This window comes from Dasypus novemcinctus, chromosome 6, assembly GCF_030445035.2.
Source record: "Dasypus novemcinctus isolate mDasNov1 chromosome 6, mDasNov1.1.hap2, whole genome shotgun sequence".
Classification (NCBI taxonomy): Eukaryota; Metazoa; Chordata; class Mammalia; order Cingulata; family Dasypodidae; genus Dasypus; species Dasypus novemcinctus.
The window spans coordinates 19,456,274-19,476,849 of NC_080678.1; the positions used below are offsets into that span (position 1 = coordinate 19,456,274).

At 43.3% G+C, this 20,576-nt stretch overlaps 1 non-coding gene across 1 annotated transcript; it reads right to left on the minus strand.

Annotated features, from left to right (window-relative positions):
- Positions 1-10,549: 10,549 nt before the first annotated feature.
- TRNAI-UAU (transfer RNA isoleucine (anticodon UAU)) lies at positions 10,550-10,621 on the minus strand. Its single transcript has one exon. It is a non-coding gene; the product is annotated as a tRNA-Ile (tRNA).
- Between the last annotated feature and the right edge of the window lie 9,955 nt (positions 10,622-20,576).

Genomic DNA, 20,576 nt, shown 5'->3' on the forward strand with positions numbered 1-20,576 from the left:
ATCGTTATCAGCGGTCACATAAGAACACACAGTGAATGGACATAGAGAGCAGACAACTGGGAGGGGGGGAGAAAGGGGAGAGAAAGAAATAAATATTAAAAAAAAAAAAGACATTCCGTACATATTAGGGTGAATTCTTATTTTGTTCATCACACTTTTCTGTATTTTCTAAATTAAAAATTAAAACAAATATTTCAAAAGTATGTTTCACTTGACTTGTTCTAAATCTCCATAAATAATTTCAACTAGATCTTGAATTACCATGATATCATATAAATGAAAGGAAAGAACAGAAGTTATTCAACATTTCATTTCATTTTCATTTATCCTGTGGAATGAAAAACAACTTCTTGCAATTTTACTCAGCTAACCAATTTTGATACTGTTCTATTAGTCTTCTAATAGCATAAAGGCCCAGAAATTAAATTGTTCCACTTCCTTATCCATAATTATGTGCAATTAAAATGGTTTACAGACCCTAAAGTTTTCTTCCAGACTCCAGACCCTTCAACTGTCATTCATTATTATCTTGAAGCCCAACACTTTTAGCAACACATCGTATACAGTGAGTAAAGTGAAAGAGGAAGTATTATATTTAACTGATGTGGGTGTTCTTTAATTAATCTGAATTAGCTTTTTTGATATGGGTTCTAATTGTTTCCTTTGAACAAAAAATCACCGTAGATGTGTGATTCTTCTATGCCTGTTGCTCTTTAAGAAAACAGTTAATTGCAGAAAGCAGGAATGTTACCTTTTTACAAAAAATAATCAGCATTGTAGCAGAAGAGTTGCTCTTCCTCCAACTTTCTGACTTGCATTAACAGGAAACCTGCAAGTGTCTGTGATCAGCAGCTGCTTTTCTGACTTTTGATGTTCTCTTTACATTTATTCATAAGGTAGAAGGATTAATTACAACGCCAAGGTGGCATTACAAAGGGTTTCATTCATTCACTCACTTGCTTACTTCTTTTTACATTTAATTTTTTAAAAAATATTTTATTTTATTTTATTTTATTAAGAGAACAGTTTTTCATTGTTGTGGTGGGGACAGGGAGAGGGACTGCGGTGACGGGATGGGCCACCAACCCCAGCCAGCCCCCTCCACTGGGGCAGGGCTCCACAGATGAGAAAACAGGAGATCCAGACCCTCTCCAGGAAATCCAAGCTCTCGAGGGCGCTTGAGAGGGTGGGACGTGAGGCCGGGCAGAAAAGAGTTTAAATAAAGGTGGGGGCAGGCCTGGCCCCACGCACCCAGTGGTTCCTGCGCTCCTCCAGCCGCTGAGCGGGTGATAAAGGCGCGGGGCTGCCTTACTCCTAGGGGGTCTGGACGTTCTGGGGGCCCTTCTCAGACCCTTTCCCCGTGAAGGGGGAGCATCCTCAGTAAACACAGTGGAATAAACAGGGGAAAAGATTCTGAGCCTTATCCACACGATGACTGGCCAGGCGCTGAGGCCGATGCCGCAGGCGGCCAGCTGGGGTCCACGGCAGGTGACCCAGACCGCAGCGAGGGCAGTGGGATCGCCTGGGGGTGTGGGGACCGCTGGGGGCCGGCCCAGCCGAAGGCAGCCCCCGGACCAACCCCCTGGTCTTGAGGGGCTCCTCCTTTATTTTTAACAACTTCTACCCACTCCATATCAAAATATTTAAGTCCCTTTGTAAGGGCACAAAGTAAGAAACATGAGTCCTTGTCTTGGACTATAGAGACAATGGAACAAAATTATCACTCTCTCAGGATAGCTTTACCCAGTTTATTACTAAAATGTAAATAGCTTATACTAAATAGATGGATTTAACTACAATTACCACACTCCACCCTCATTAAGACACCCTTTTCAAGATCTAAGTGTTTTGAGCGTTTTTAAAGATGTGTTATCCTAACAAGCGTGATAATGAGTTAAGTGTACTTGGAAGTCAAGGTACAACTGAGTAACTAAACTTTAAAGAGATCATTAAACCAATAGTCTCCTTTTAAAATTTGTTCATAGCGTTTTCAGATCACTTTTTAATGGTAAAGAACATTATGCAGAAACTTGCCTTCCCCCTTTCTCACCCCCTCCTCCCAAAAAAGAAGCTTTAAGAAACAATGATTAAAATTTGATCATCTGTTTCTCTCCATCAACTTGATTTTTTTTCCTATAAGGAAATAGGATAACATCTTGGAATCTAGTTAGTTGTGGCATGTGTCAGTGTATTATCTGCATTTTTTATCCGAGTAAGAAGGGCTTTGAGTAGAATAAATAGCCGTGTGAAACACTGGGGAATTATTCATGCCTCCCCACCACCCCACACAGTTCATTAGAGCTCAAAATATCTTCTTGTGCTTGACTTCACCATTTTGGACTTTGGCTTATAATTCTCCCGCAGACCACAGAGTTATTTGTTCACACATGGTGAGCAGAGGTAAAATACTCTCAGCAAAAAAAAAAAAACATAGAGTGTAAGTGATAAAAGCATGCAATCCGCCATTTTCACTAGAAATACAAAAAACTATTTTCCAAACCCTCAGTATCACATGAACTTTATTTTAGACCCAAATCTCTTTTGAGCATCACTGAGTTGTGTCATCAGCCTCTGAATCTAATCTTTCAGTCTACACACATTAAGGGCCTGTGATATTCATAGCATAGGGATAGGTGCTGGGGGAGAGGAAAAGAAGAATAATGGAAAATAAAATAAAATAAATTTTAAAAAAAGAATAACGGATAGGAGCTGTGCTGGAACAACTCACACTGTCCTTGGGGATACAGGTAACAGACATGAAGAGTTACACAGCCACGCTGGCCAGATGCTTCAGTTAGATTGTGTGTTCCATGAGGGCAGAGACTGTGTCTGTTGTTTTTTGTTTTTTGTTTTTTCCTTATATCTCTAGTCCAAAGCTTAGCACATGGTAGGTATTTAATAAATGTTACTTCATATTTATCTAATTTAATATCCACCTCACTCCAGAAGTTTATAGTGGTAATAAATGTTTATTGAATGAATAAATTAATATACAATACCTTATTTTGGAAATGCCTTTCATTTTCATTGCTTTCTGAAGCTTTCTATGAATTTTTTGAGATATGGTCTTATTTTTGCATCTAATTATTTTTTTAGTTGAGTAGTCATAAATGGAGTTTTGCATTTTTAAAAGTAAGCTCTGCAGGAGTGACAGCCGCATTAAATAGCTGTATAAAGCAGGGGGTAAAGGCCGCAGAGGGAGTCACTGCTGGGGAGTTTGGAAGTGCGAGAGGCTGGGTGCCAGGGAAAACTTCTGGCATGACTCAAACTGAACCTTGGAGAATGCAAATGCCTTTTAAAGGTGAAGGAAGACGGAAGGACCTCCAGGACAAGGGAACAGTCATGACGTACAGAGGAGGAGGGACAGCAAGGAAAAGAAACACTCAGGAACAAGGACATCGGACCGCTTTGACTTCTAGAGCAGTCTCTGCTTCTCAGCCGCGGGACTGCTATAACTGAGGACGGATGGAAGAGAGGTCTTGGGGGTTGGTTTTCAGGTAGCAGCTGGTGAGGTGGCCCATCTCTGCTGTGAAAGCCCACCAGCACCCCCACAGTGGGGCAGACACAGCCCAGGACACGGCGACGTGGCCCAAGAGGCCCAGCCCAGGCTCTCTCCTCAACCCCGCGGGGTACTCAGCTTCAGGCTAGAAGATTCAGTGGTGAAGAGGACAGGGTCAGAGGGCAAGCCCCGCCCAGGTTTGCATCCCTTCTCTACCCCGTGGCCTCTCCTTCCTGGACTGCCCCAGTAGCCATGCCGGGCAGGCCAGCCAAGAACGGATGGCCGGCTCTTCTGTTTCTTTCCCCTAGTACCATCCAAGGCAAGTTCGCTTTTGTAAATTTGTATAATTTCAGTGTTTAATTGAGTCAGTGGAATTTTTTTCTAGGTTTACAACCCTGAGATTTTTCCTTAAGCAAAGCACACAGAATGGGTGGACTTGAAGGCCAGAGATGCCTGGGCTCTAGACAGTGTGACCCGGTACAGCTCTGCTAATGTGATGACGGTCACGATACAGCAATAACCACTCTTCTTCAGTGGCGTCTTGCTACCCAGTTCTAAGGAGTCTACATGTATTAAGTCCTTAGTGCTCATAGCAACCGATGAGGCCACTGCTGCTATCTCCATTTTACAGAGGATGAAAATGAAGCCCAGAGTGGTTAGGAGACTTTCCCGGGAAGGGTGCAAATACACAGCAGGCGGTAGCAGAAAGTGGGGGGCGCGTGGTCTGTCACGCCACGAACGTGGGGATAAGTCTGTCCAGGGGGTGAGTTGCTATCAGAGCGGTTTGGGCTCCAAGGCACGTTGGCCGGAGAAACCTGAGCAGTCTCCTGGAAGTTTCTGCCTCTTTCCTCGGAGAGTAGATCAGCAGGCAAGAGCTCAAGGAGAGAGAATTAAAGGATCCCCCAGGGGATGAGCTAATGGGCTTGCAGAAAGGGGCACTGACTGACCAGCCCAGGTTCTCTGGGTGAAGCCTGTGTAAGACGGGACAGGGCTCCACCAGCAGGCTTCTGCTCCACCGTCACAAGCCTTTCTTTTTGGGTTAGACTTTGGCTAGAAAATCATGTATTCTTTTGTTTTTCATAGTAACCGGAAATACTATCAATGGCAGCGGCAGCGAGGATGATAAAATCTACCACACTAGAGGGCTAAAGAGTGTAAATGCTGGGAGGACCTTGCCTTGGCTGCAACCGCAGTTCTGACACCAACTCGCTCTATGCCTCAGTGTCTCCATGCGAGAAATGGAGATAAATGGTGGTGACTAAATGGGTTTTTATGTCAGATGCATCTAAACCAGGGGTTCATAGCTCTCTTGTTCCGTGGACTTCTTTGCCAGTCAGGTGAAATGAATACTATTGCAATTTATTTATTGCATACATTCATAATGGAAGGAAGTGGACGATTTCAATTAGAGGTCAGAGAAAATAAAGATGATAAGTTGATTTTTAAAAATTCAAGCTCATGGACCCCCTGAAATCTTTCCACAGACCCCTTGGGGGCCCACGGGGCCGTGGTTAAGAACCCCTGTCCTAAACACTAAGTGCCAGCCTGCTTAGTCAGGTCTCGGTCTATTTACTGAACATTCCGCTGGGCCGTTGTGTTGGGTACCGGTCCTGGGCTGGCTCGAAGTTCTCATTGCAAGACGCAAGGTGAGGACACGGAAGCTCAGGGGTGAAGTGACCGGTGAGGGTCACAGGGTGAAGAAAGGCCTGGACTGAGGCTCTTTTTGCTTTCATTTCACCCTTCAATGTCAGGCCAGGTAGGCATACCACGATTCGATACAGCCCATGGGGACAGTGTGTTAATGATTTGGACAGAGAACTCAATGAGCTTGAAAAAAATCTCTTTTGCATTATTCACGTCTCATTTTAAGTGACAAGAACATTGTCCATAGTCTAAAAGATACTTGCACGGCATCAGTAAAAATGTGTTCATTTGTCGTTTGTAGATTGTTTTATTTTTAGATTAATGAAGATCGAAATTAAACCATCGGAGTGCAATCATCCTGATAGTTCCTTAACACGTTTTGCTCATTATCACTTCATTTATATTTATGATGAAGAACAGATGGTACCAATGTCATATTTCAATGTGTATCATATCCAGCTAAGAGGAAATATCTCATATTAGCTGCACTTATCAAAATATTTGTACTTAACAACAACAGAAATCTGAGCTTATGTATTATCTTGTCACCATGTCGTAGCTACCACTTAGAAAAGACCATTTAAATTAGATATGCTCGGGAAAGAATGCATCGCTCATTGTTATTGAATGAATGTACTGAACTCTGAACAGTAATTATGGGTTAGTTGTAAGGAGAGAATCATTAAGCTTGAATGAAAAATAGCAATTAGGATCTGTTGTCTTTGTGGCGTGCTCTGATTTTTCTATTGAAGCCGCTTGCGCAATGCCGATAACGAAAAGGAGAGATTGGTGATGGTGGTACCACAGGAGCCAGTGGCAGACAAGTGGCATGGCCCCCCTCCTCTTCTAAATGGTAGCTTTAGGGAGAGAAGGTCAAGCAAAACCTGCTCTCTGAGATGAATTACAAAGTCTTGATGATCGCTTTTGTCATGCTCTGCTGCACGCTTCATGTTGTAAAAATTCTCAAGGGATACAATGTTTTGTTGTGATCCTTTGCTTCCAATAAGTGGCTGATCACATGTCCTAAGCATCTATTATGTGCTACACATGTGAGGGATTCAAAGAAATAAAGCCTGTTCCCTGCCCTGTAGGAGGTTATAGTCCAAAGTGAAAGTGAGACACAAAAACAAATAATCATGATGACTTTTCCCCTTCCCCCAAATGAAGTATGTGCACAGGGCCAGAGGGGCCCAGAAAGAGAGGTCACCTCCATTTGTGGGAGTCAGGAAGGGTTTCATAAAGGAGGTGATTCTGGAGCAGGCTTCTGAAGGAGGAGTAGAAGTTCGACAATCAGATAAATGGGTGGAGATGAAGAATGTTTCATTAGGAAGCAGAGTGTCCAAGAGCTTAGGAGTCAGGGAGACAAGCTTTGAGTGTTAGTTCTAATAATTGTGAGTTAGTGGACTTGGGCAAATTGCTTATTACTCTGTGCCTCAGTTTCCCCATCAATAAAATTAGGCTAATAACGTATTTATTTCAAAAGGGTGTTGTGACAGTTAGCACAGTGCTGGCATGTAGAGAGTGCTCAGATAATGCCAGCTCTTATTAGCATTCCAGGCACATTGTAGGCATGAGCAAGGCTCAGAGACCTGAAACAGCTTGATGTTACCGTAGATTCCCCATGCACAAACCTCTAGCTCTTGCTTATACATATGTTGGTAGAAAAGGCGAAAAAAGTAAACAACATTAAAATGACATTAAAGACGACAGCATTCAATGATGTAACTTACCAGCAATTTGTCCTGAAAACCCACAAAAAGAATAGGATTCTTATTTAATCTGAGTGAGTTTGTTGTAGCCTTTGAAAAGGGGTGAAGCTTCTTGGAAGCAGAATATTGTGTTGCAGCCACTTGACGAACCAGGATTTGGAGGAGCAACAGCCTGGGCCTCGTGGCAACTTGTGAGCTTGCAGGCATTGAGCCCCAAGGAGCTGTAGGCTCAGTGGCCCTCCGGAGACCAGACACCTCTGACTCCCTGTTGAGTGGCAAGTGTCCGTCTCACTGCACTCACCCTGCTCCAACATGAATAGTGCAAAAATAAGGTTTGAGAAAATGACATATTTGATGTAAAAAACAAATTGGACACAGAGTGGTGGTAATTTGGTCTTCAATCAGGGCAAATTTTTGGACAGGGCAAGTCTACTGGGCACGTACTCTTAGTAACTGGATCAGAAGCTTGTGGGCTTTTCTGTAACAGTCAAGCAGCAATGCCTCCCTGCGGGTGCTGAACAGCAGGGCACCATCTTGGGCTCTCAGCGACTCATGGACTTTTAGTGAATGAGCTTCTTTCTGCTTCTATGTACTCTTTTAGTCAAGCACACAGGAATGTGCTCAGATATCCCTCAACCTCCAACCTGAGCCTATGGACTGGACTCTCTCCCTTGGGCTCCTGGTCCCTCAGGTAAATAGACCCTTAGCAGACTTGCCCACAGCCCTTCCTAAGTGCCTGAACATGCCTGAATTCCCCTGGCACCCCAGTTTAGGCTGCCAAATTGGGTCTCCGGTTACACAGTGGCCCTAAACACTCCAAAAATAATAACTTGATATGGCAGGGGAATCTGCTGAGCACAGAGGTGGTGAAATCTCCATGACTCAGGTTCTTAGCACATCAACACATGATATACTCGTCTCTGTAGGCTGTGACTCAGGAGGGGACCTTCTTCCCACAAGGTGAGTCCATCACAGCCACACTGAAACAACCTAGTGTGCTCATCAGCTTGGAGCAAAGAGCCTAGTCTCCAAATTCAGGTAAGCCCAAACTCCATTTAAGGAGTCTTTTGAGATGCTTTATCTAAGCAAGGCTGGGTGTAGAGAATGATTATGATCACCAAACCCTGGCACCAGACCAACCTGGACTGATGCTTGCTTGGCCACTGACCAATTGTGGTGTTTAGTTAACTAATATCTGCATCAGTCTTCTCATTGGCCAAAGGGGTAAAATAATGTCTTTATGAAGTTTTAAGACTAATTGTGCGAGCAGATGAGTGACGAGGGCATGGTCCAAGGTCCAACACCCAGGAGGCTCTCAGGAATGGGGATTTCCAGGGACAGGTCAGCTTTGCCCCATGTCTAAGCATGGAGATATGATGAAGCTGGAGAGGCGAGTAAAAGGAATGAGGGCATTTCTGACAGGGGGAACAGCCAAGCAAAGGCATGGATAAATACCCTGTGTTGAAGGCAAAGGGTCAGAAGAACTTCCTGTAGAGGATCACTCTCAGGGAATTTTCTAGATCGCCGAGGAGTCTGGGTTCAGAAGCCTCCCTTGACTCTCCAGCCTCTGCAAAGTTTCAGGTTAAGTCCCGGAATGTTGAGACACCAGGTCTAGATGAGGCAGTGAGTCACCACTTGCTAGGCTTGTGCATTTTGTGTAGGGCCACAATGTATCTATTGTATCTTGCTCCCCAGACATCAGCCAATACCACACCAAATGTGGTGCCTATATTCTTTTTGTGGCAAATCACCAACTATGCTCAAAAGTAATAGTAGGCTAAAATTCAACTCAAATTCATACCATTTATTAAGCATCTGTGCTGGGATTAGCACTGGGCCTTAGACCATGATGGCTATACTTAATTTATCCATGCCTCAGCTGACTCATCTATTAGATGCAGCTTGGACTAAATGGCCTTAAAGGCTTTCTTTTTTTTCTAGTTCTAAAATTAGAGGAAGTCCTCAAGGTGCTTAGAATGTTTCTGGGAGAATAATTTTATCTACACTGTGAGAAAAATTACATAAAACAAAATATATGCGTTTGTCACTAACAATCAGCTTCATTTTTATTTCAAAATAATAGCTGTTTTAAGTATAGATCAGCAAGCCTGGTCACAAACACATCTAGCTATAGGGCATGGATAAAGTATTTTGGATCTAGCTGTAAAAAATGCAGCTCCAAATCAAACTTTGAATCACAATGTTGAATTGTGAGAGGAAGCCATGAAAAAGTGTTGATGCCTCTTTCCCTCGGCGAGTTTGTGAACCCTGCATTTGCTTGACCTGAAGTTAGTAAAAGGTGAGGTTTTTCTATTTCAGGTCTGATAGGAAGATGTCTATGTTTGGTGGCTGTAATCACAGATGGATTGAGACAATTCATTCCCATTCAGCTGCTTATGAACAAGCACAATTAGAAGTTGACAGCAAACACGCGCCACAAAAATTATCACATTTAGTGTGATTCCCATAATAAAAACAGGAGCAAGCACAGGAGTCTTTTCAATTTACACAAAGAGCCCTGGGGTCTCTCGACAGTCAATGCCGATCCAATGTTTGAGTAAACTTTATTAGGAAAACAGATTGAAAACTCCTGAGGTTTAGTTAAATCTTGGTTTTAAGCACACACACAGACACACAGACACACACACACTCCATGCAAGCACTCACACCTTATTTTTCTACTTCTTTAGTTAAAGTGTTTAGGCAAGTATAACTCAGATAATAAAAGAAATAAGAGGAGTATGTAGGCTCTATTGCCACCACATTCCATGTGCCTAGTGATGAGCTGAATATTGCAGAAGATTCCTAGACATATCAGACTCTGTGACTCCAAACCTCAGCTGACTGCTCATTATTGTTAGCGACACCTACTGTTGTGCAATTTTTTCTATTATCTGATTGAACCCACATAGCTGTCTTGAGAGTGTAAATAGAGGGAGTATTTCCTACCTTGCTTTACAAGGAAGAGGAGAGAAAGTAACTTGTGATTAGGTGATTGAGTAAGTCCTTGAATGCTGGGATAAATTTTGCCTCAATTTTTATGCCCTCTTCTCTTTAGGCATCAGGGGAACAAGAAAGGAACACAGAAGCCAATTATTCATTTATTCTATAAATATTTATTGAGCATCTATGCTGCCATTGCTCAGTGCTAGGAGTCATTGAAAGAGTAGAGTGGGGGTTTTCCCTTTGTTTTTGTCTGCACTGCATTCTTTGGGAAACTGCAATTCCATAACACCTCTGTTCCCTCTATGCAATTTGAGTTTTGCTGGCTCCACGCTCCTGCCACAGGGGTGGAGTCTGTCCTTGACTAGCCATTTAGAATGTGCCACCCACATATAGGCACTCATGACTGGTTTAGGCATGAGCATGTGATCACAAATGGGCCAATCAGAGTCTGCCCTAGGACTTTATATAAAGAGTTCAGTAAAATCATGTACTTCTTTCTTTGGAATTTTCAGAGGCTACATGGGGAGAAAAAATGTCCAACAATGGAGCAAAGAAAAAGCAGGTAGAGCTGAGAGATAAAGAGTACAAGAACCTAGACAGCTTTGTTTGACCTCTGAATTCAGTAATGCTGCCCTGGCCTTCCCAGTCATCTGAACCAATATAGACCCATTGTAAAAATTTAATATAATTTGAGTGATTCAAGAGATGAATAGGACAGACAGGACCTCTGCTTTCTTTTTTTATTTTTTTAAGGAGGTACCAGGGATTGAACCTAGGACCTTGTACATATAAAGCACATGCTCAACCACTGAGCTACACCCACTCTACAGCCCCTGCTTTTATGGAGCTTGCAATTGAGCTAAGAGGGATGAGACAGAAAATAATCCAGTAGATGGACTGTAAAAATTAGGTATATGTATAATTTCAAACTGTTTTGAAGAGGATAAAAAGTGTGATTCAGACAAAAACATTATGGTCAGAAGAAGGAAATTTAAGTGTGGTACAGAAAGAAAGGGGATACTTTATTAAAGGAGGTGTCACTTATGCTGGATTTTGAATAATTGGAATAATAATAATGATGATGATCTTGACAGGAGCCACCACCACCACAACTGCAACCGTCCACAACCAACTGCAACAGCTAATATTTATTGATCCTAGTATATGTTAAGTAGTACCTTAAATGATCTCAATTAATTTCTCCAAAATGGATGGAGGAGGAATTATTGTATCTCTGTTTTTATAGATGAGGAAATGGAGACAAGAACAATGAAGTAACTTGCTCAAAGGCCATAGTGGGTAAATTGCCCTGGCAGGCTTGATCCAAAGTCTGGCTCTTAAACCTAAGCTCTAACTTTTAAGGTGTGTTGCTAGCAAAGAGGGGAGTCATATTCCAGATGGGAGGTACAACCCAGAAATTTTCCATAAGCAGAACTAAAAGGAAAATCTGGGAATGTACTGGGGCTTACGTCAACACTATTCTTTAATTTCTCAGTACCCATCTGTTGACACAAAGCATTTATCGATTCCTGGCACATGCCTGGCACTGGGATACAGAAACACAAGACACAAACCCTGCCCAAAGGACCTCACCCCTCACCATCTGGAGAGAACACAAACAATCGAACACACATGCAACCCTGGGCTGAATGTAAGTTTAGTTTCTCCTTGCTCCTCAGTCTTCCATGGTCCTTCTCCCTCCTCTTCATCACTCCCTTATTTCTCATTTCTTAGGTCTTATTTCTTTTCCTGACTGGAGCTAAGTTGGCAATGGTGCCTTTAGTAGTGGACAATTAGACAGTAAATCCCCTTGGCTTATGTGTCACTCGATCCATCACCTGCTATTTTGCTTTTCGTGAGTTACTACGTGTGAATTACATATGAGCTGGATGTGAAAATCCAGCCCTATCAAATGCAGACCTTCCCCTGTTCACTTCCCCTCACCCCTTTTGCTCCATGGCTCTTATTCATTGCTGTCCTACTGCCCCCCGTCCCCATCCCTCAGGTTTGACAAAAGCAGATTCTTCAAAATTGTCCTTGTGGGACTGTCTATTTCATTTTGAACTTGACACAGAGTTACTATTTTTGACAGTTGAACTTTTCAACATGCTTGATACGAATATTTTAATATCCTGTTACCTGAGCTGAGGGAGAGATAAAGTTTTACACCAGACACCTACAGCAGCAAGGGAATAGGTTTTCTGGTGACTGATTTAAAGGTCCAGCAAAATGGTTAATGAACTAACCATGCTTGGTGGGGCAAAGGTCAATGGGGAAAGCAAACCCTGTAACTCAGGCGGAGACATGGGGGCCATGCTGGGGAAGAAATGTTGCCTGTCAGGGCAACAGTTATAAGCAAGTTCATACCCAAAGGACTAGCAAAGGAAGAAAATCAGTTGATAGCTACAATGTCCCCTGATCTCCCCCAAAGGATGGAGGGCAGGTGGCAGGTAAGAGGAAGGGAAGGCTCAGGAGTGAGGCGTGTTTGATAAGCTGGAACAGTGGCTCTTGTCACTGAAGAAGCATGAGAAGGAGGATGTCTTGGTCATTGGGGTAGAAGAAGTGTTCTCAAAACATTGTAGTCAGGAACTTGGGGTTGTCAAGAGCAAATTGTGCTCAGGTTACCTCACGTCATGGGAGGTTGACTGTAAAGAGCCACATGCTCAGCAAACTAGAAAAAGATGAAGTGTCACTTATGGGAAGGTAATCACGGTGGCCGAACAAGCCCCTTGGGAACTGGAACTGACTCAGGCAGCCCTGGGAACCTCTAGAGCAGCTCTGGCAAGAAGAACTTTCTGGGCTGATGGAGATGTTCTATTTTACACCAACTCAGTAACCACCAGCCACATATGGCTACTGAGCAGGTGGAATGCCGCTAGTATGACCAAGGAACTGCCTTATTTGTTTTATTTAATTTTAATCCATTTAAACTGAGATCTAATGGCCACATGTGGCTAGTGTGACTGTATTGGGTAGCACAAACCCTGAACCCCGGAAAGCTCAGCAGTCCTTAGGTCTTAGCTCAAGTCTTGCTCCACCACTAGTGGAACTCAGCTTCTTAGAAGTTTCTTTCTTTTCTCTCTGCCAAATGCCTTCTTCACCCTCTACTCTATGACTCTCTTTTTCCACCTTAAGTTTTTGCTTACTCCTAGTTTCTGTGCCATCGCGATCCTGACTTGTAAGCGGAGTGGAACGACACATCCGTTTTCTCTCTATGTCAACAGTATTAGTTTTCCGCTGCTGTGTACCAAACCGACCGCAGACTTAGCAGGTTGGTTCTCTCGCAGTTTCCATGGGTCAGGAGTCCACTGGTCAGGCATTCGTGGATCTCTGCTTCAGGGTCTCACAAAACTGCCATCAAGGTGTGGCTTATAGCTGTGGTCTCATCTGAGACTAATCTGGGGAACAATCTGTTTCCAGACTCACCTGAGTGCTTGCAGAATCCAGTTCCTTAGAGACTGCCAGACTGGGAGCCTCAGTTTCTTGCTGGCTGTTGGCTGGAGGCTACCCCCAGCTCCTTCCACATGGCTGCCGGCTTCGTCAAGGGCAGCAGGGGAGCAAGAGTCCTAGCCACACTGTATTCTGTTGGTCAGAAGCAAGTCATAGAGCCTGCCCACGCTCAGGGGGAGGGGCAGAGAGACTCAAGTAAAGGCCTGGACACTGGGAGGCACGGTCACCGAGGCCACCAGCAGTTTGATCTTCTGCCTCTGCCATTGGCTTCTTTTCTTGGTATTTCTGGGTTCAAATTCGAGAAAGAAATCATTGTTTCTGCTTATTCCTCTGCACTCTGCTACCACTTTGGGTCAATCAGCCTTGTCCGGGGGTGGGGACACTTGCTTCAACATGACTGCGTTGGGCAATGGCTGGCTCCCCTGGACACAAAGTAAAGGGCCAGGCCCAGTGGCCCTGTGTGCCCAGATCATGCCCCACACACGTAAAGGCAGAGAAAATTCTCCTGCCAAACCCTGGAAGGGCAGAGAGGGTATTTTTCCTGTGAATACTCAGTCTTCATCTGAGGGCAGGAGAGGAGAAGAGAGCTAGAGAGAAGGAACCCTTTGAAAGTGGATCCAATTACATTTTAGACAAATTAAAGGAAATGTTCCCTTACAGAGTAGAAAGAAACCTCATGGAACACTTCGCTCTAAAAGCAAAGAGGGCTCGGAATATAAATGGATTGAAAAAATATAAATGACATAGTCATAAATTACATCTATGAAAATAATCCAAATGATTAACAATATGGGAATAGTTAAATAAATTATGGTAAATTAATATCGCTGAATGTTATGCGGCTTTTAAGCATGATCATATAAAGACAAACAATATAGAAAAGCATTTTTGATCCAAAGCTATAAGAAAAAAAGAATATAAAAATATAAATATGAAAGATGACAACACTATAAAATTATATATGCATGTATTAGAACATGGAACATGTTTGATTATGAGAGTACAGGTATTTTTTTCTCTAAATGCCCTTTATTATTATTACTGTAAAGTTTATTATGTTAAAAAAAATAAAAGTTTAAAGGCAAATGACTAAGAATAATAGGCAACGTTATTTGATTGCTGGCTACATACCTCCCCCTGTGCTAAATACTTTCCATGCTTTCAGCTGGGTGGTCCTTGCTATCATCCTTAATTTGCAGATGAGAAAACTGAGGCTCCAAGAGATGAAACAGTTTTCTCAACAGCTAGAGGGGCTTGAACCCAGGCTGTCTGGCTCCAAAACTACGGCTGTTCAAATCAATTTTCGGAACTATGGGCAAAGTGCATGGACTCTTCAGTCTCCTCAAGGGCTTGTGGAAACAAAACAAAACAAAAAAACAACAAAACCCCCCAAACCAAACAAAAAACAATGCATTCAGTCCGAAAGACAAACTCAAACTTGATAAGCAGAGAATGAAACAGCCATAGAGGGTGAATTACATTAACATTATTGTTAAGTTTATCATTCAAAAGGATGTTATTACATTTTAGCACAATTAGAATTTCTCGTCTGGCAAGAATTCCTGAGTGTGCATGAGGATTGTTGTGAAATTACAGCTAATTATAAATCAAATGAGTTACTTTCAGCCAAATAATTTCACCAGGAACATTAGAAAAGTCGATCTAAGATTTTTTTTTAATAGCAAAAGCATTTAATGAAGGATGAGGGTACAATTAAAAATGTTTGATATTGTGGCTGAAAGGGGTAGTCTAGGGATATAACTGTCAATTGAAAGAAAGCTAGAGAATAATCTAGGGACTGAATAACACAGTGAACCCAGAGGTGGATGAGGATTGTGGTTATTAGTACAAATTCAAGAATGTTCTTCCATGAACTAGAACACTTACCACTATTAAGGTGATAAGAATATGATGATGCATGGGAAAAATACAATTAATGTAACTTATGGACTGTAGTTAACAACAATATTGTAATATTCTTGCATCAATGTCAAAGAAAACATTATTATATCAATGCTAACGGTCAATAATGGGGGCATGGTATTTATTCTTTCGGGCTAAGGGAAACGTTCAGAAGTTTACTAGGACGATGACTGCCCAATTCTGATGAAAGTGAGAGCTACTGAGTATGCACTTTGGAGAGAATGTACAAGGCATGGGACTGTAACACCGTGAACCATGTGGGGGAAGATGGACTGTGGTTAACTGTACAAATGTGAGAGCGTTCTCTCATGAACTATAACAAATATGTAGTGCTCATAACAGGGGGTGCATACCAAATGTAAACTATGGCCCATGATGAGTGGTAATAGTCTGATGATGTTCTTTCATCATCTTAACAAATGTTCCACAACAATGTAAGATGTTGGTAGAAGGGTGATGTATGAGGATTCTGTACATGATGCATGACTGTTTTATAAGCTCACAACTTCTCTAATAAAAAAAAAGATAACTGTTTGATAGTGTGGTGGCACCTTCAATATTAAGCATGGCTAAGGCTTAAAAAAATCTTGAAATAGCCCAGTCCGGAGCCCCCATTTTCAACTGTTCTCTCTCCTACTTCTTCCCTACAAAGAGAGGCTATGCTACAGCTCCTCGGGGCGCAACGCTCTGGAGCAGTGGAGAGAAGGGGAAGACGGAAGAGAGCAGGGTCCAGCAATGGGAAGAGTGGGCGGGAGGGTGTGGGCAAGACAGCCATGGAACTGGAGCTACATGTACCACGAAGCTTACCCGGTGTGAGATGCTAGAGCAATTCCTGAGTTTCAGGTCTTATGCTGTTGTGAAGGTTCAAGCTCTGTGTGTGTGTGTGTGTGTGAAAGCACACGTGCACCCATGCACCCATGTGGCCTCTAAGTGTGCTGCCCTTGGCTGGGTTTGTGGTAGAAACCCCAAGGTAAGTTTCCCCTATCTTTCCTTGCCTGTATGACTTTATGGGCTCACATTTTTCAATAAGACGAAAGCCCAAACTGCAGCAATCTCCAGCACAAATCCTACGTTTTCGGGGTAACTGGATTGTGGAACATCTTTTTAAAGAACAAGGCGGCAGCTGTTAAATGGTCGAGTGCTTAGTAATTGTTTGGCACTTGCTTTGTTCTTTGCAAGTTATCATGCCGACTTAAAATCAAGTGTTAACTTAGCCTGTGTTCTGCTTGGCAGTCACTCTCAGGGGATTTCAAGGGCCCATTCCACTAGCATCCTCAGTTTTGGGGGCACCCAGCAGGGCACTAATGCTGTTTCCTGAAGCCAGTGAGCCAGGAAGCTTTGAATGTTGAGTTGCTAGAAATTTCATTAATAGATTGCCCTTCCCTCCCTCACCCCCCTCTCCCCCAGACCTCTTCTCTACCAAAATATCATTCTTGATTTACAGGTGGCTTTTAAATATAACTTTTCATTAAGTTCCTCGAAATGAGTTTCTGAGAGGAGGCCTGTGTGCGCCCACTGTGAGGCATTTACCAGACGGGAGCACATGATAGCATCTTGGGACCTCTTACATTTTCAGCCTTGCAAGCGCATTTTTGATGACACCCTTTAAACAACATTCATGGCCATTTTTTTCCCCTCCTGACCAAGCACTGGGATTTCATTGTGATAACTAAGGGCCGTATGTTACTTGATAGGGGTAATGTAGAATAATTACCGGCCCATTGCACTTCATTACACCACTATAATCGGTAGCGGGTCGATGTTTCAGCTACAGCTGCTCTGAAAATTGAGCTGACATGGATACTGTGATAGGAATGATAGCACAGGGTCCCCATGCAAATGGCAGAAATTAGCATCTGGTCAATAGGTTCTGAAATGCAATATGCAACTCAGTCCAGGACACCTGCTTTGGGTCTCTCATTTTCTCTTGGATACAAGATGATGATCATGGAATAAATGAGTCCTTCAACTTGTGTTATGCCTCATGAAAAGGTCATTGAAATGTCAGAGAATGTTAAATACCACAGAAATGTTCAGAGAATAACATTCCATAACCCATCAGCTAATTGCTTCTAATGGCCGGTTTCCCCGGCACGGTTGACACCCTCCTTTAGCCTGGATGCAGCCTGCAGATGACTTTAACATTTGCATGTCATAAAACAACAATAGATGGTCCAGAGTTATAAATGGAATATAAGGTAACCATATAATTTGTCATCCGAAATAGGATACTTCAGAGAGTTTAGGGGAGTGGGATTAATAATTACTCTGAGACAAGGGACATAAATCCTACTGTTCCTGGCAAACTGGATGGATGACCAGCCAAGACGTTAGGCACAGCTAGGATCTTTGCTCCCTATCCTGTCCCTCACAGCCAGTTGGGTCACGGGGGATGACAAAGATCATGAACTTGGTCCTTCTCCCCAAAGACTGGGTGGAACGTAGGTGGAACGTAACATCCTACCAGGATGTTAACCCAGCCCTGGAGCTTCTGAGAGAAATCCAGGAGCCCAAAGAGATTAGGGAGTCATCCTGCATTTGTGTATATATGTTACCTTCACAGGTAAGCCCCACACATTGAAAAGGGCCATTATGGAAGTAGTGGGAAGCAGAGGAGAGCCACAGAAGCAGAAGGAAAAGGAAGCATCTAGAGGAAGAATTAGAGCTAGGAGAGTGAAGCATCATGGGAAGTGACTGACAGACATTCACTGGATCTGGCAGTCGGAAGATGTGGTGGTCAGCCTTCAAGATGGCTCCCGGGGACCCTGCCCCCTGGTATTCCCGCCCTGGGTGGTCCCCTCTCACATCTTTAGGGACGACCTGTGTAAACAACAGGCTGTTATGGAAATGGCTTCTGAAATTAGGTTATTGCAGACGTAGTGGCTTCTACTTTGCTCTCTCTCTGCTCACTTGGGGGAAAGACAGTGGCCATGTCTTGAGGATGCTCAAGTAGCCCTATGGAGAGGTTCATGTGGTGAGGACCTGAGGCCTCCTTCCCAGAACCATGTGAATGTGCCATCCTGAGAGTAAATACAGGTACAAAATTTCATGCTCCTTTTCAGGTTTCCACGGGCTTCTTTTCAAGGGAAGTGATACCATAAGATATAACTAAAAATAGACATTGTATGCAAAAACCTGCCTTATCGCTTTATAGCCACATTTCTCATTCTCGAGGGGCAGAGTCTGAGTTCCCCTCCAACACCCCCTCCCTGAAATTTTCTACAAGCTTTTTTAGCTCATTATTATGGATCCATTATAATTCTTCTAAATTGGTCAACGTATACCACAAGGCACCTGGAATTAATAGATATCCAAATGGCATAACAATTTCTGAAAAATAAATGCAGTGTCATTGCCTTATCTGAGTATATTTGAAAGCAAAAAAAAAAAAAAAAAAAAATGGAGTTGTAGCATCATGGGCTTCCTGGAGTTTACTGACATTCGCTTCTTTCAAAGAGCTCATACGACAAGTGGCATTTGCAGGTGGACTGAATTTTCTGTATTAGCTTCATCCAGACCCAGACCCTTCCTTTGCCCTGTATTTCCTTAGCTAAATCACATCCCTTGATTCACTCTAAGTCATGAATTAGTAAAGAACCAGCCAACCACCCTATGTGGAGGAGTGTGTTTAATCTTTCATGGCTGGTTTAGGAAGGATGCCCTTTGAAAGGCTGTTTCTTTCTTTCTCCCTTCCCTGCTCCACCCCCACTCCCTAGAGTTGACCAAGACAAATGCTGTTTTGTTTGTTTCAGGTGAGTTTTTTAATGCTTGTGCTCAGAAAATGAAAACGGAAGGAAGGAAAGCCAACCTCCAGGGCCACCAAGTACAGCTGCACAGACTGTGTACTTTAGCAGGGGTGCAGCCAAGGAGGGGAGTGCAAATGAAATCTAGACCCGACTCCACCAGCCCAAATGTGTGCTCTGGCCCAGAGCCACGTTCACTTAGAGGAAGAGGCACCTGTTTCTGAGTCACACAAAGACCCTGTCTAGGCTCACCTTGGTCCTGCCCACGTCGCTCCATTCCTCCTCTCGCCTTTGTCTTCCCTTCTCTTTTCACCCTAGCAAAGAACCTCGATGAAGTCTCCTGAATTTGTTCTTCTCCCAGAGGAAAGGTTAATTCTTGTGGCTGTAATTCATTTACAGGAAATTAGACACAGGAGCAGTTGGACACCCGAGATAATTTGAAAAGCCCCTTTGAAGCTCTTTTCCTTCAGGTTCATTTAAATAGGCCCTTTCCCCATTCTGAATTCCTGATGGGGCCACAGGCATCACCCAAGTTGGTTCCCTGTGGTGAGACTGGCACACCGAGGTGGGGGAGGGCTGCTGAGGCAGGACACCCACGTTGCGGCGTCTGCGGGTAACTAGACTGATCTGGATCCAAAACTGACCACTACTCTTCTACAGAATTCTACGCTCTCTCCATCCTCAAGCATTTTTTCCCAAAGGGTTTTAATCAGACTCTTTGATGTTTGGTGTCAGCCCAAGGTGATGGGTTCTTTTTCATATTCATAAAGAGCCACCACTTTCCAGTTTATCTGCCTCAACAAATTCAGAGGACTGAAATCTACAGATAATTCAAAAGTACCTGATGAAGAAGAGTTTTAATCTTCTCTTCCTTCTAACTCTTTTAGCCAGAGCAGGCACAAGTAGTGCAAGTGACAGATTTGAGTTTAATCTTGGTCCATTCCCATCTCCTGGTAAGGTGAGATTATAGACTTATTTAGAAAGGTTGCTCTAGTTCATTGTCTTCATGACAAAAAACTTTCTTGTAAGTTCGGTGTTACTTGGAATGGCCGGAGTTGATTCCTGGCTCTGGCACTCTAGCGGGTGACCTTGGGCCAGTTTATCCAACTTGCTAGACTCAGTTTTTTCATTTGCAAATGGATATAATGGTGGTTCCTATGGCAGAGCGTTGTCTAGGAGTTAAATGAAGAGCACCAGATATAGAGCACAGGTTCTTCTCCCAGAGGAGAGGTTAATTCAGTGGATTCTGTTACTTTTAATGTGAACAAAGTCTTTAAAAATGCCCAACAAAAAGGAAGAGAGAGGGATGGGGAGGCAGTTTGCAAGGGGCAGGGCATCGCTCAGAAGTCAGGACACGTGGGTTCTTGTCTCTCATCTGCAACTGAAGATCTGCAAGATGGAAGCAAGTCTTTAGTTTCTCACCCATCAAAGGATAAACATGGGTTAAGCATCTCTAAATTCCCTTTTGATCCTAAGCTTCTAAAGCTAGGGAAATGGTGCTTTAGCATGAAGAAGTGCCCAGTATCACTATACCAGCAAGGGTGAAAACTGACAGAATTGAAGGACAAACTCATTCCGGCTCTGCCTTTTGACTGTCGGGCCCTGCACACACGGGACCACCTGACAGTGGGCAGGACCCTGACGTGGGACACCCACACCTTC